The sequence below is a fragment of the Idiotropiscis lumnitzeri genome, chromosome 3 (genome assembly GCF_059441095.1).
Source record: "Idiotropiscis lumnitzeri isolate Australia: NSW breed Sydney's pygmy pipehorse chromosome 3, RoL_Ilum_1.0, whole genome shotgun sequence".
NCBI classification, from domain to species: Eukaryota; Metazoa; Chordata; class Actinopteri; order Syngnathiformes; family Syngnathidae; genus Idiotropiscis; species Idiotropiscis lumnitzeri.
Window position 1 is genome coordinate 17,519,662 of NC_142393.1, and position 12,586 is coordinate 17,532,247.

Below are 12,586 nucleotides of genomic sequence, written 5' to 3' on the forward strand. Positions count from 1 at the left end.
AAAAAAAGAAACATTGGTCACAATAAGGAGTTATGGACAAATCTTAATTCAGACTCATGAGGAAGATGTTCTCTCAAACTTGTCATGGCAAGAGAGAAAAAAGGAAAAATAGCTGCAGACTAAAAGTCCTTCCTGTCAAGTTGCAGACTTAATTAATTAGATGTTTTGTTTTCTTTTATGTGGGGAGAAGATGCTGTGTTGATTGAATGAGGAGCCTTCTTCAGTCCCTGGAGTGGATTCTACTCGCTTGTAATTAAAACTGAGTGGTGCTGAGATCAATGTCCATTTACACAAGTCAAAAATGTGCTGCTTTAAATAAAATTCAGGCTCAATACAAATTGCACAGAAGTCCCAATGTTCTCATTATGAATTTGCAACTTTTGATGAAGGCGTTTGTATGTGGACAAACATAAAGTAAGTACAGGATATTTGTATGTGTGTGCGCGCGTGTGTGCATCAGCACAATGTCAAACTGCACGTGAAGAAGAGATGTCACACAGTCCACAGCCGATGAACAAACATAGTGAAGCTTCTGTTCATTCTTCAGACTTCTGCAGACTGTCTCAGCTTGCGTGTACGTGCATGTGTGTTTGTCTTTGCACATAGGAAGTTGTGCACATGACAGTTGAGTGGGAGGAAGAAGAAAATAAACTGTTTAGACCCTGTCGGAGGGGAGTAGATAATGTATCTGGACTGTGACAACTGTGACAACCCCAAAAACATAAGAGACATTGCATGAATTTAAAGATGAAAAAAATAGTATGAAAGCAAGCTAAGGTGCATCCAAGCAGTTTGTCAAGGCAAGCCAAGGGATCCTTGAAGTTAAAATAAGCTATTTTAAACCAAAAAGGAAATGCACCCTGTAAGTTAAAGTTTATGGGGCAGGATCTTGTATTCAAATATAAAATAACCGCGTGGCAATGAACAGTTTCTGAAATGAATGCACATGATCATAGATTCAGTATTACACGTTGAAAATCTGGGCGGTGCCAACGAGACAGTGAATTATTGAAGAAGGTGTATATGACACCATGGAGATACATCACTGACTTTCTGGCAGTGATGTGTGCTCGTTGTGGTTTCTCCTTTAATTAAACAATAAAAACGGAGCGACCAATATTTACCGACAGCTTGTCATCGGCATCTTCTGAGTCTGAAAATGACCCTGCTGGGCCAGTTATATAATGTATGCACTGGGTCAAACGGCCTGTGGGTGCACTCAGCTCGTGAACATTTTGAGTATTCTGCATCTTTTTTGAGCCCTTTTTATTTAGATTTTACCAAAGTGATCATTGTTTTTTTTTTGTTGTTTGTCACATTTTTTTTCATGTTCCATATACTTTGACGTTGTTTTGTCAAAGTACCAGGTCAAAACTGAAGTTTTCAAATAAGTCATTGATGCAGGAAAGCTTTTTGGACTAGGATGCGTTTTTTTTTTTTCGGGAAAACTGATTCAAATTAATTGGTAAGTTGATTGCTACTGTCAATCCAAAGAACAAATGTCGATTTTGGGTGCAAGTCTGAGTACATCTGTTGGTGTGGCTAGCTGCTGGTTCTGACACTCATCACTGTGGGAGATGTGTGACCGGATCGTGTGGAGCCACAGCAAGAAGTTAGCTGAGATATTTGCTTTTCAAACAAAGACGTCATGTTTCCATGGCCTGTTCACAACGTCCAATCTTGGAGTAGTAAAGCCTCTGGTGGTTATATCCTCCTACTTGACCTGTCAAGCTGCCGGCACATTTTCATTTGTATGAAGGGACTGTGTTGGTGTAGAATGTTGCCATTGATCTGGTGTGTCACAAAGTAAACGTTAGATGTGGTGGACCAGATCTGGCCCCCGGACCTTGAGTTTGATACCTATGATATACATAGCTCTTTTTGTTGACTATATATTTACCCAGGCCAGCGCATTTTACAGATATATATTTTTATCTTGTTGAAACAACTAATTTTCTCAATCTTAATGTGTTCAAAAAAAGTTTTGACTTTTCTCTCATTTTAGAGAAGAACTGTTCATATCAGCTTTAACACGTACACAAATTACCGGTAATGTGATTCAATCAGAGTATGTGTTGCGTTTTTTTTTTTTTTAATATACAAAAGAGGAATGCTACTCTTTACTCCCTTGCAATGAGCCACATTGCACTTGCAACTGTACGTCTGATTGAACGGTGCTAATGTTTCCTGACAAAGGTTTGGGAAGAAGTTCTTTCAGTATGTTACACAAGTATTAACCAGCAACCAACTGGCTTTGGGGCCTAAAGTAGGTCTCAAGTCATTGTGGGTCATAGGACTTCGGAAAAGCACTCAACATACTTTATTTTTTTAACTTATTTCAGTGTTGTTTTGCTTGTGAAATCTTTCCAATGAGACCATGCTGTGCAATATTGCATCATCTTAAATCCAGTCTTAACACTAATAAAGTAGCAGTGTTTGGAAATTAGTTTCACTATTTGCGCAGGTCATGAAATTTGCTGCATGTATAATAAAATATACATTAGGTTTCTGAGATGGCCATACTTTTTGTTTGGCCGTTTAAAGGTGGGCATAATATAGCTCACTGGTCGTCTCACGAATATTTTTTTGTTGGCCAACAATAAATGACTGAGGCAGATCAAAGCTGACTGGATGTTTGTTTTAGCGCAGTCAGTTTCAAAAGTGACTCGAAGGGAATGAATGGTGGCTGGTTTGAATCGTGCTCCCCATCCTCGGCACAGACAGGAGTACAGCAGGGTGAGGGAAGATGAGCTGTGCTAAAGACTATGTCAGATAAGACCACCAAACACACACAGTTTCATCATTAACCTGCATTATGACTTAAACTTTTACATCCTTTTTTTGTTGTTTTTCAAGACATTCACTGTTGCCTCTTTCAACTTTTTTTAGAGGGGGGGGTACGCCACTTAGTTTCATTTTGAGCGGGCGAGACGTATGCTTTATTGGGTCTAAGTCTAAAAATTGACTTGGTCTACGTCTTCAACTTTCCACTGCTTGCCCTTAGTTAACGCCTGTGTTATTTTGGCAGCGTGTTTTGGGTCATCTGTAGCTTACGGCACGATGAAGGCTCTCCCACTCACTTTGGTGGCGTCTTACTTTAAATTGGCAGACAAAATGCGTCTGCAGACAACTGATCTTGCTTGCTGCTCTCATCACCAAAGCTGAGTGACTTCTTCCCAGAAGAATTCATGCAAGCCCAAGTCATGACATTGTCTCAAATGAGGTGACAAATTCCAGCCTGGCTTTGGTATTCTTTTTTGCGAATGAGTAGTAGCTTCTCCTGGTCTAGCCTTTGTACTTTGATTCATGAAATCTTACGAACAGAGTATTGTTGCCACATTCACCCCTGCCCTCTGGAGGTTGTTGCTGTTATTTTGGGGCCCAATTACATCTCTCAAAATGTTTCTGTTGCAACTGCTGTTGTTTTCCTTCGTCTACCCCTTTGACGCCTGTTCCTTCTGTGGTTTCTTTTTTCATCAGGACAGTCCAAATAGTTGTATTGGCTGTTACCATTGATTGTGCAGTGGCTCTGATTGATTTTTCGTCTTCTCTCTGCATCACAATTACTTGCTTTTCATCCTTCGTCAGCTCTTTGCTTGGTTGGTGTACTGTATTGTATAAGTGGTGCTCTTATGATTGACATTTGAACCTGTTGCACAGCTCTCACCCTGCTCTGTTTCTGTCTGTCTTCAGACTTTCGTTTGTATGTCAGAATTGCTGGATGAACAAGCAAGCGTTTATGTTGCTTGGCAACAAGTGTGTTTTTGTCTTTAATCAGATTTGTTGTAAATATGTATGCGTGTTCTACCGTCACAACGAGAATTCATTCATTTGTATTTCAGTGAGCCTCTGTAAAGTGCTGTGTGCATGTGCAAATTAACAGTACATTTTTGTGAGAAAAAATATAATGGCTCTTCCCTGTAATTTTGCTTGGGTGCGAGGAGTCATAGAATGTGGTGGAAAATAACACACACACTGTGCAAGTACAAATTCAGTCTGCAGACTTGTAAGAAGACACTTTTTAATTGCTACTCCAACCTGGCTGCATAAATAGAATCCTTCGCTTCTGCTTTTGACTCTTGTTCATCTCAGTCAGCAGTCACTTTCTCTTGTAATTTAAAGAAGTATATCTCCTCAAGGAAGAAAAAGGGGTCTTGGCGAGCAAATAATCGTGATTAGGGGTTACCAATGTGTTGCTTGAGGACATCTGATAGCACCTGAGACCATATGTACTCATATGGTCTTTGGGTGCTATCTGATGTCCCCATAGTCCGAGGTGCGGGCCTGTGCTAAAAAAAAATCCATTCACTCGTTGGTGATGGGACATTATTTTCTTGGGATGCTGTAGAAGTGATATTTTTGATATGTAAACACTAGCATAGATTTATAGAAATAGTGTTTCATTTTATGTTTATCGTTTTCCTGATTGTGAGAAAATCATTAACATAATCAGTTTTGACATAAATGAATATTAATTATTAAAAATAAAATACCATTTAAAGGTGATTTGAGCAAATTTGTGATTTCAAAAGTGTGTATCAAATTGGTAGACAACCCTTAGCATGAATCAGTACCCAAGAAGTCACTCTCCACTCACCACCAACTTTGAAACATTCGAAAATGGAAATAAAATTAATTTGTGCCAGTGTCGGACTGTCACCATCATAAAATGTGTTCTTTAAAGCTCATGTCCACACTCTGAACACTTGTAAAATATAAAAATAGACAAACATTGATAAGCGTACAATAAAACAGCTGTCCCCCAACTACCGGGCCTCTTTTGAACCGGGCGTGGCGAATTTATTAATCGAGGCTGAAAAAAAAAATATTAATGATATATTTTGTAAAGTGACCGGCTACTCTCTGTTATATCAGATTCTTGACGCTTCTCAAGATACTAATTGTCTTGGGCATATTATGCTGATATTAAACCTGCAAGCCAGCAGAAATTAGTAAAAGCATATATGTGTACGTATATGCAAAATATGCAGCGAGCAGTTTCAATATGTTGTGCTTCTTGTGTAAAAGATGAAAAAAAATTCAATGACTGAGCCATCATTATTTGTACGTACGCAGAGCCGTGTACGTGTGTACACGAAATCAAATACAAAGATATTGATGAATCACACATTTGAGCGTCAACAAATTGGTGCCTACACATGGTTAGTGAATGGGGCCCAATGTTTTACTCGTGAAAATGCTTGATAAAGTTTCTTCTTTAAAAAATATGTCACAAAGCACAAAGGTTACAGTTTACATTTAAACAAAAACAACAACAACAACAAAAAAATGATGATCCCTTTAAAAATGTTAATCATTCATTCTCAGTGTCTGGGATGCTTCTCTGCGTGTGGGCCAGCACCACTTTTTCGATGCGCTTCATGATGATTAGAAGTTGCGCGTGATGGCTGCATGTTGCTTTTTAAAATGCCGCATATATGTATACTGAGTCATGGGTATACAAGAATCTCGCTGCGTCTGGATCCTCGCAGAGGAGTCGTTTACCCCAAGGGAGGCTAGCAGAACACAGCTACCACTCTCACAGGTACTCATATTTATCAGTAACTTTAAGGCCCAACCAGTGTCACAATTTACTATTGAGGTTCCTGTAACCTTTGGCCTTTATTTCCTGTAAACTACACTTCTTGTCATTCACGGGATAATGGGTGTCAAAATTGGCTAAACCTTTCTTGCAAAAGCATAAATGCTAAATAATTCAATCCAAACTAAATTACACAAGACCCCAAATACAGAATATTGAATCCTGCAAAGCTCTTAGCAGCAGTAACCCACCTGTGCTTCTATCGAGTATGCTATTATTACATAGAGGGGTTTGAAGCTCTTAATAGGACATTAAATGAGCAAAACGTGTTTTATTTGATATGGTGTGCCTCACTGGCTGCACTTTGTCCCAGTTGGCTCACTGGCGGGCACGCATATGATGGTTTATCTGTACTGACTCAGGTATTTGACTTCCTTTGCAGCATTGTCTAATTACTAAGGACATAATAATTGTTAGAGAGTGAAATTTTTTACATGGAATATTACATTTAAATTAGTTAAATTATTTCCTGGATCAGAGGATAGTCACTACTTGCAGGAAAAATAACCAATTGAGCCAATTGTTTTCTCTTTGAGCTTAGCGCCCCAATGCTCTGGAGGGATCATGTGTTGCCAGGCTAACAGCTCTTAGGTAAACCCAGGAGACAAATGCTGTCACCAGTTGCTTGTTTTTAGCCATGTTGGCATAAAACAAAGGCCCACTTGTTGCTACATTTTAAGGCTTCCGTGGAGCAAGGTTCAACTAACATACTAACGGTGCGAGTTGGCCTCTGAAAAACTCACCGTCAAATATGTCACTCTCAAACACGGTCATGGCACCAATGTGAAGTTGTCACCCTGCTCAGAGCTTTGAACCCAAGCGACATACGTCGTGCAGCTAGATAGTGGAGTGTGCCTAAACAGCACCAAAATGCCTAAGCTGCGAACCCACCAGCCAGCGCTCCTCTTTAAGTCTTTTGAGGAGTGAGGTTCGACTAACGCACGTTTGACATGGAATCTGTTACCCATACACAAATAATTAAGTTAATCTGTGGTCATTTTTTTCACTGATTCCACTATTATTCTTCATGGCTTTTTCTCATTTGTTATTGCCTCTGGCTGCCACATTCTTTGTCTGCACTGGCATGATAATTGTCCATCACCAAGATAAGAGTTTCAATGCTGTCCCAATGCCACGGTCTGAATGTGGATGGAGTACCCATTATCTTGAGAGGCAGGTTGCTGCTGTGCATTAAAGTGAAGAATGATGAACACAAATAATACTTTAATTTAATCCCTCTAACAGTATTTCAGGTCTATTAACTAACCCGGATTCAGCAAAAAGTCTTACATTTGAGTCCATATTTAATCTTCACAGTATCTTTTCTTTCAAGTACCTCAATGATTTCACAAAATCTCATTTTGTCTTTGTCATCATCGTCATATTACTTCATTAATGGCTGTCATCAATCATTTATAAATTCTACATCAATGGAGTAGAATGATACGGATTTAGGTTATTTACAGTGTCTGCTGGGGCTCTCTCATCGTTGAGACTGTGGTTTGGGATTGTTTTCAGTATTTTGAAATTTCCTACATTTTATATTACATTCTCATGTATTTCTTTGTATTACTTAACATGTGAAAAATTTGGGAATCCATGGAATAAACACTATATTCTAACTTTAAAACACCGAAAGAAAAATGCTAAAAAGTACCTCATTATAAGCGTTACTGCTGGTTATTTAAAATGATTTGGATGGAAAGTATCAATAACCCTACATAAATCCATGCATCCATTATCTAAGCCGCTTCTCCTCTCAAGAGTTGCGGGGTGCTGGAGCCTATCCCTGCTGTCTCTGGGCAGTAGGCGGTTTACACCCTGAACTGGTTGCTAGCCAATCGCAGGGCACACAAATACAAATGTTTTTGGAATGTGGGAGGAAACCGGAGTACCCGGAGAAAACCCACGCAGGCACGGGGAGGACATGCAAACTCCTCACAGGAAGGCCGGAATCGAACCCTGTACCGCTGCGCTTTGAGGCCATCGTGCGTCGTTCACTGTGCCGCCCTACTTAAATCCCAGTTCGTCTTGTGCATTATTAATTCACCAGCCTGCTGACTAACATTAACATAAATTGAGCTGCCTTTCGAACCAGATTTTCCCCAGACACTTTGTTTTCACATTTTATTTGCTGCACACGAGCTCTGCTGGGAATAAAAGGCATTCATCAAAAGAAGTCTTCAATTATGCGAGTGATGTCTCAGCCCTCCAATTGACTGAACAGAAATTGGCATGTACAGTATGCAATGGCATGAGCAATCATACCTTGCCAGGCATCAAGAGGCGATAGAGGCTGCAGAACATCAGGTGGCTGCAGGCTAAAAAATGCTATCATTGTTTTCAGTCTTCTTGACCTCCGCTAAGTCAATGTCTTTAGGTATACAATGCCTCTGTTGGTTTGTTAGTAACTGGCTTAAAACCAAGTCAATTTCCACTCAAATTAATTGTAACTGCCTTGTGGATATTGTCATTCATCCATCATTTTATTTTTCAGGGCATATATATGAAATCAATGCCCTGAGAATGATTATAATTATCATGTAACTTTGTAGATCAACACTTACTAATAGATTTAGGAATTGTGAACACTTCAGATGTATTGTATGCAAATTAGCGGCTATAACTATACATTATTGAAACTGAAAATTGTAATACTGCACAATACAAGTGACTACCGTGCCACCCTTATTAAGTTTTGAAAAAACAAAAACAAAAAAAACTATTTCTTCAGCAAGTGTTCTCCAGCTACGTGTCATCTCCTTTTGCTGGTTTTAATGGTTCAACTAATAAGCCTGGGATTACAGACTCTTCAGGTCACCAGCATGGGAGCATTTTAGCTTCCCAGGTGAGAGCAGGAATAGAAATTGCTTGGTCGACAAGACCAAGACAATTTGGCGTAATCGCTTCAAAACTTCCCCAACTCAAATGGACATGTACATGCACCTTCAACACCATAACGAACTGTAGTCGGCACAAAGGAAAACACGGGCACAGTCTACTCTGACCTATTTTTTAATTCTTTTATTCTTTTCCTAGATACCTACCCACTTAGCTAGCTAAATAGCTCTATTCTAATATGGGTATTATTTTCAAATGTTTTCTTTGTTATCTGGGGGAAAAAAAAGCGATGCGTCTTGCCCTCTTATCTCCTCCCTGGGATGTGACCTGCAGTATATATCCACACCTTCTTTTTATGTGCTCGTCAGTTTCACCCGATCTCTTATTTAAATAGTCCCGCTCTTTGCATTCTGTGCCTGACTTTCATTCACCTTCATCTATGTCCCAGCATAATCTAATCCCTGTATTATTCCTCTGGTGGTCAAAATTATTTTATCGCTCCTGGGGATAACTGCAACATCAGTGTGTGAAAACCAGTGGCGTGATCATGGGGCCCCTGGAAGTCCGTCATGCTTGGGAAGATTCATCCGTGGATCATTTTTAAATGCATTACTTATACCAATCACATGATGGGGTGCAACAGTAGGTTGTTCCTATACTGACTTCATTATTCCAGTCAACTCATTGCTACAAGCTCTTGCTGCGTCAGGTTGAGGTTGCATTTAAAGTTACCATATATTTTGAAAAAAACAATGACAGTGAAGCACTAGTCTCAAGATAATTTCATGTTTATTTTTTCATTTTTGCCCATTTTGTCATTCCCATACTTAAAAGAGTGCTGGGGCCCAATTTGGAATTCTTTGAGGCCCCCCAAAGCCCAAGTCACAGCACTGTTCAATACGAGACCAGGATCAAATACAGGCCTATTTACAAAGCTGTGAGCACAGAGATGAGATGTTAGGGCTCTGAATTGATTTTGACACAGTGTATCAAAATGTTTTGTGAAATTGCTGGGCCACGAAGTCCAACATCCCATTGTCGGTGGTGGACTTTTCCCAATAACTGAGTCCAATAACGACTGAGTCACTGAACTTATTAATTAAATTTGTTATGAATTGTCAACATGTATCAGTTTGATTGACTTCCAAGGCTTGTTTGTTGAGCATTAGATCATCTCTGCCGCCATAACTAGCGTCATGGTATACCAAACCTGCTCTGTTCTGTGGCAGCCTTGTGTACCCTACATTCGGGAATGAAATGCAAAGGGAAAACTCTGTCACGTCGAATGCCTACCAAGAGCAAACAAATAACTTACCAGACTGCAAAGTACTTGTAGCAAACGGATGCAGTTTTCCCCAGTGAGGTAACCACCAGGGATGCTTTTTTTCCCCTCACAAAATCTACATTTTGATGACGTGTTCAGCCGTGCGAGGCTCTCTGGCTTGGTTTGCCAAAAAAGGTCTCTGTCCCCATAGATAGGAAGGCTCGTTTAACGTGTGTTTAACTGGCTTTTCTCCCGGAGGTCTAACGAAACACGGCACTCTTGAAGAGAATAAAACCTTTCACAGACGTCAGAATGAACCCAAAAATGTTTGTCAGGCAGAAAACACTCCATTCAGTTCACATTTGCCCAAAATATGAACAGGTTCATGAACTTTCATTTATTGAACTCATTCAGGTACCACTGTTACTATGCTAGAAAACATTACTTTGCGTTCTTGCATTTTTTTTAACATTATCTAATTTTCTGTCTATTCTTTGTGCCAGGATAAAATGAACTATGTCCACTTAATGTAGCATCAACTTCAAAGCAAAAACACAAATTATTTATATTTATGTAAATTCAGGCATCACTGAATTTTGTTGTACTTTATTGATTCCATAGGGGGAATTTATGGAGCTTTAGCGCCACACCATTTCCCCCCTGTAGATGGGAGGAATCCTAACTTAACCCCTTCAAAATATGTAAAACAATGAAACTATGGCTTGCTATAAAACATGAATCCAGCTAATTGTCCATGCTCAGAATGCTCTTTTCATTTCATTACCTCACTCAAATCGCTCTATTTATGGCAGTCAATATAATTCATTAATTAGGATTCCTGTCAAATATTTGCCACAGAAATGATACGAGTCAGTCACAGTACATTATATGATTTTGTGTGTGGGTTGAACTTGGAGAAGCTAATCAGATGAATAATGGAGGAGCCCCGGTGGATCAGTATGTTGGAACGATTAAATGCTCTTCTCACTGCTGCTTCTTTTGCTGCAGTGAGGTCATGCATATGCATGACAGAGCTGCACATGCTTCGGTATGCCCGGAAAAAAGAGGAGTATCTGATGCACAAATCTTTCAAGATTATTACTCGCTCTTGTGTGACATTTTATAATCCATGACCATCTCAGGTCATATCACAGTGCGTCTCTCTTTGCAGTATAAAAGTAATAATCTCTAAGCAAAAGCATACACAATGAAATGCTCACACAAAGTCAAGTTTTGATCATGGCTACTGTTGTTGAGCTGTCTATCTCAAAGGGTGCAGGTTCAGTCGCACAACATTGGAAAAATATGCATGTAATTAAAAAAAGGGCTCGCTGTATTGCAATTCCAGAGCGACTCCTCATGAGCATTTGCTACAATTTCTTATGACAACCATGTCTAACCGATTATCATGTTTGTGTCCAGAAGCAAGGAAGCATTTCATAAAAAGCACCACAACCAACTCTTATTAGACGCTCTTTAGCAGCTTCAATGGAAGCTTTTATATGCTGGTACTTACTTTAAAACTGTTATTTATTTGTTTTTTGGATATCCGGTGTTGACAGTACATGAAGGAAAATACAAACAATCACAGTATATTAAGTCTGAATTGCCATACTGATAGTCTCCCTTAAGGCAAATTACTTCGAAATCATAATATTGTGTTTTGTATGGGAAACTTTTGTAAGAACCCGAGGGTATTATTATTATTATTTTATTTTTTGCACTGCATGGCTGCTGTGTTTGTAGATTATGTTGTTTTGGTGGTGCTTTTCTCAAAGTAGAAAGTAGTTCCATATAAGCTATTCACTTGGGCATTTTCTCACCCAAAAATAAAGTGTGAAACATTATTTACATATGATCTCATGGGTTTCTGGGTGGGTGAATACTGAGTGCAAGAGCATTTCATAATTGCACCTAGTACATTTTTCATTAGCACATCCTCATTATAGGTACTGTAAAGCAACATGGAATGTAATTAAAGAGCATAAGAGATTCAGAAGTCTTTAAGTATAAATGAATTGCTCTGAAAAACACGAAACGTATAGGTGATGCGTGGAAAAATGGCAGGCATGAAAGAAGAGAATGAGATGATTTTCGGGGGAACTTTTTGGGGGGATTGGGTTGTTTCTGCAAATACTTGAGAACCTGAATTGATTAATAATAATCATAATTGGATAAAGAGCCGTGCTGTTTTTGAAACGCTAAGAACCATTAATGAGCTAAAAGCTTTTGGTGCTTCTTCCAGCTGGAGTTCCCTTGAGTGAGCCAATAAAAGCTGATCTCGTTTGGCATGTAATCAGACTGCCAATAGAATGTGGCAAAGGCTTTTTTATATTTTATTTTAATACAGCAAAACGCTGCTTTTTATATCTCCTCTGGTTCATCTTTTTAGAGAGATGGATCTCAGTAATCATCTCAAATTTCCACAGTGTAATTATTTTAACGTAATTCAATTAGTTCCATCACTGAAGTGCAGTCTTCAATTGACCAAACACTTGTTGAAATATCCTCCCTTGGCTTAATTCGACCCTGAATTACGTTGAATATGTTATCAGCTCCGTAATGATCCGTTAGCTAACAAGAATCAACCTACATTACATTTCTTAAAGCATGCTTTATTCAGCTGATGGTATGATTCACGTCTCAGTAAAGAGTCAATTCTCGGGAATGTGTACAACCTTTTCGTATATTTGTACAATTTTATTCTTTATATATATATATATATATATATATATATATATATATATATATATAAAACAATAGTCACTGATGGTGTATGAGTACACTCATCCCACTGCCATGCAGACAAAGTCTAGTCTGAATGTGAGTGTCAATCTCTTTGATTGACACGGTGTAGTCTGCTTTTTATCCAAAGTCAG

At 39.0% G+C, this 12,586-nt stretch overlaps 1 protein-coding gene across 3 annotated transcripts in view; it reads left to right on the plus strand.

Moving 5' to 3' along the window:
- Window positions 1-12,586, plus strand: part of klhdc8b (kelch domain containing 8B) — an 82,190-nt gene that overhangs the window by 25,584 nt on the left and 44,020 nt on the right. The window lies entirely within an intron of this gene.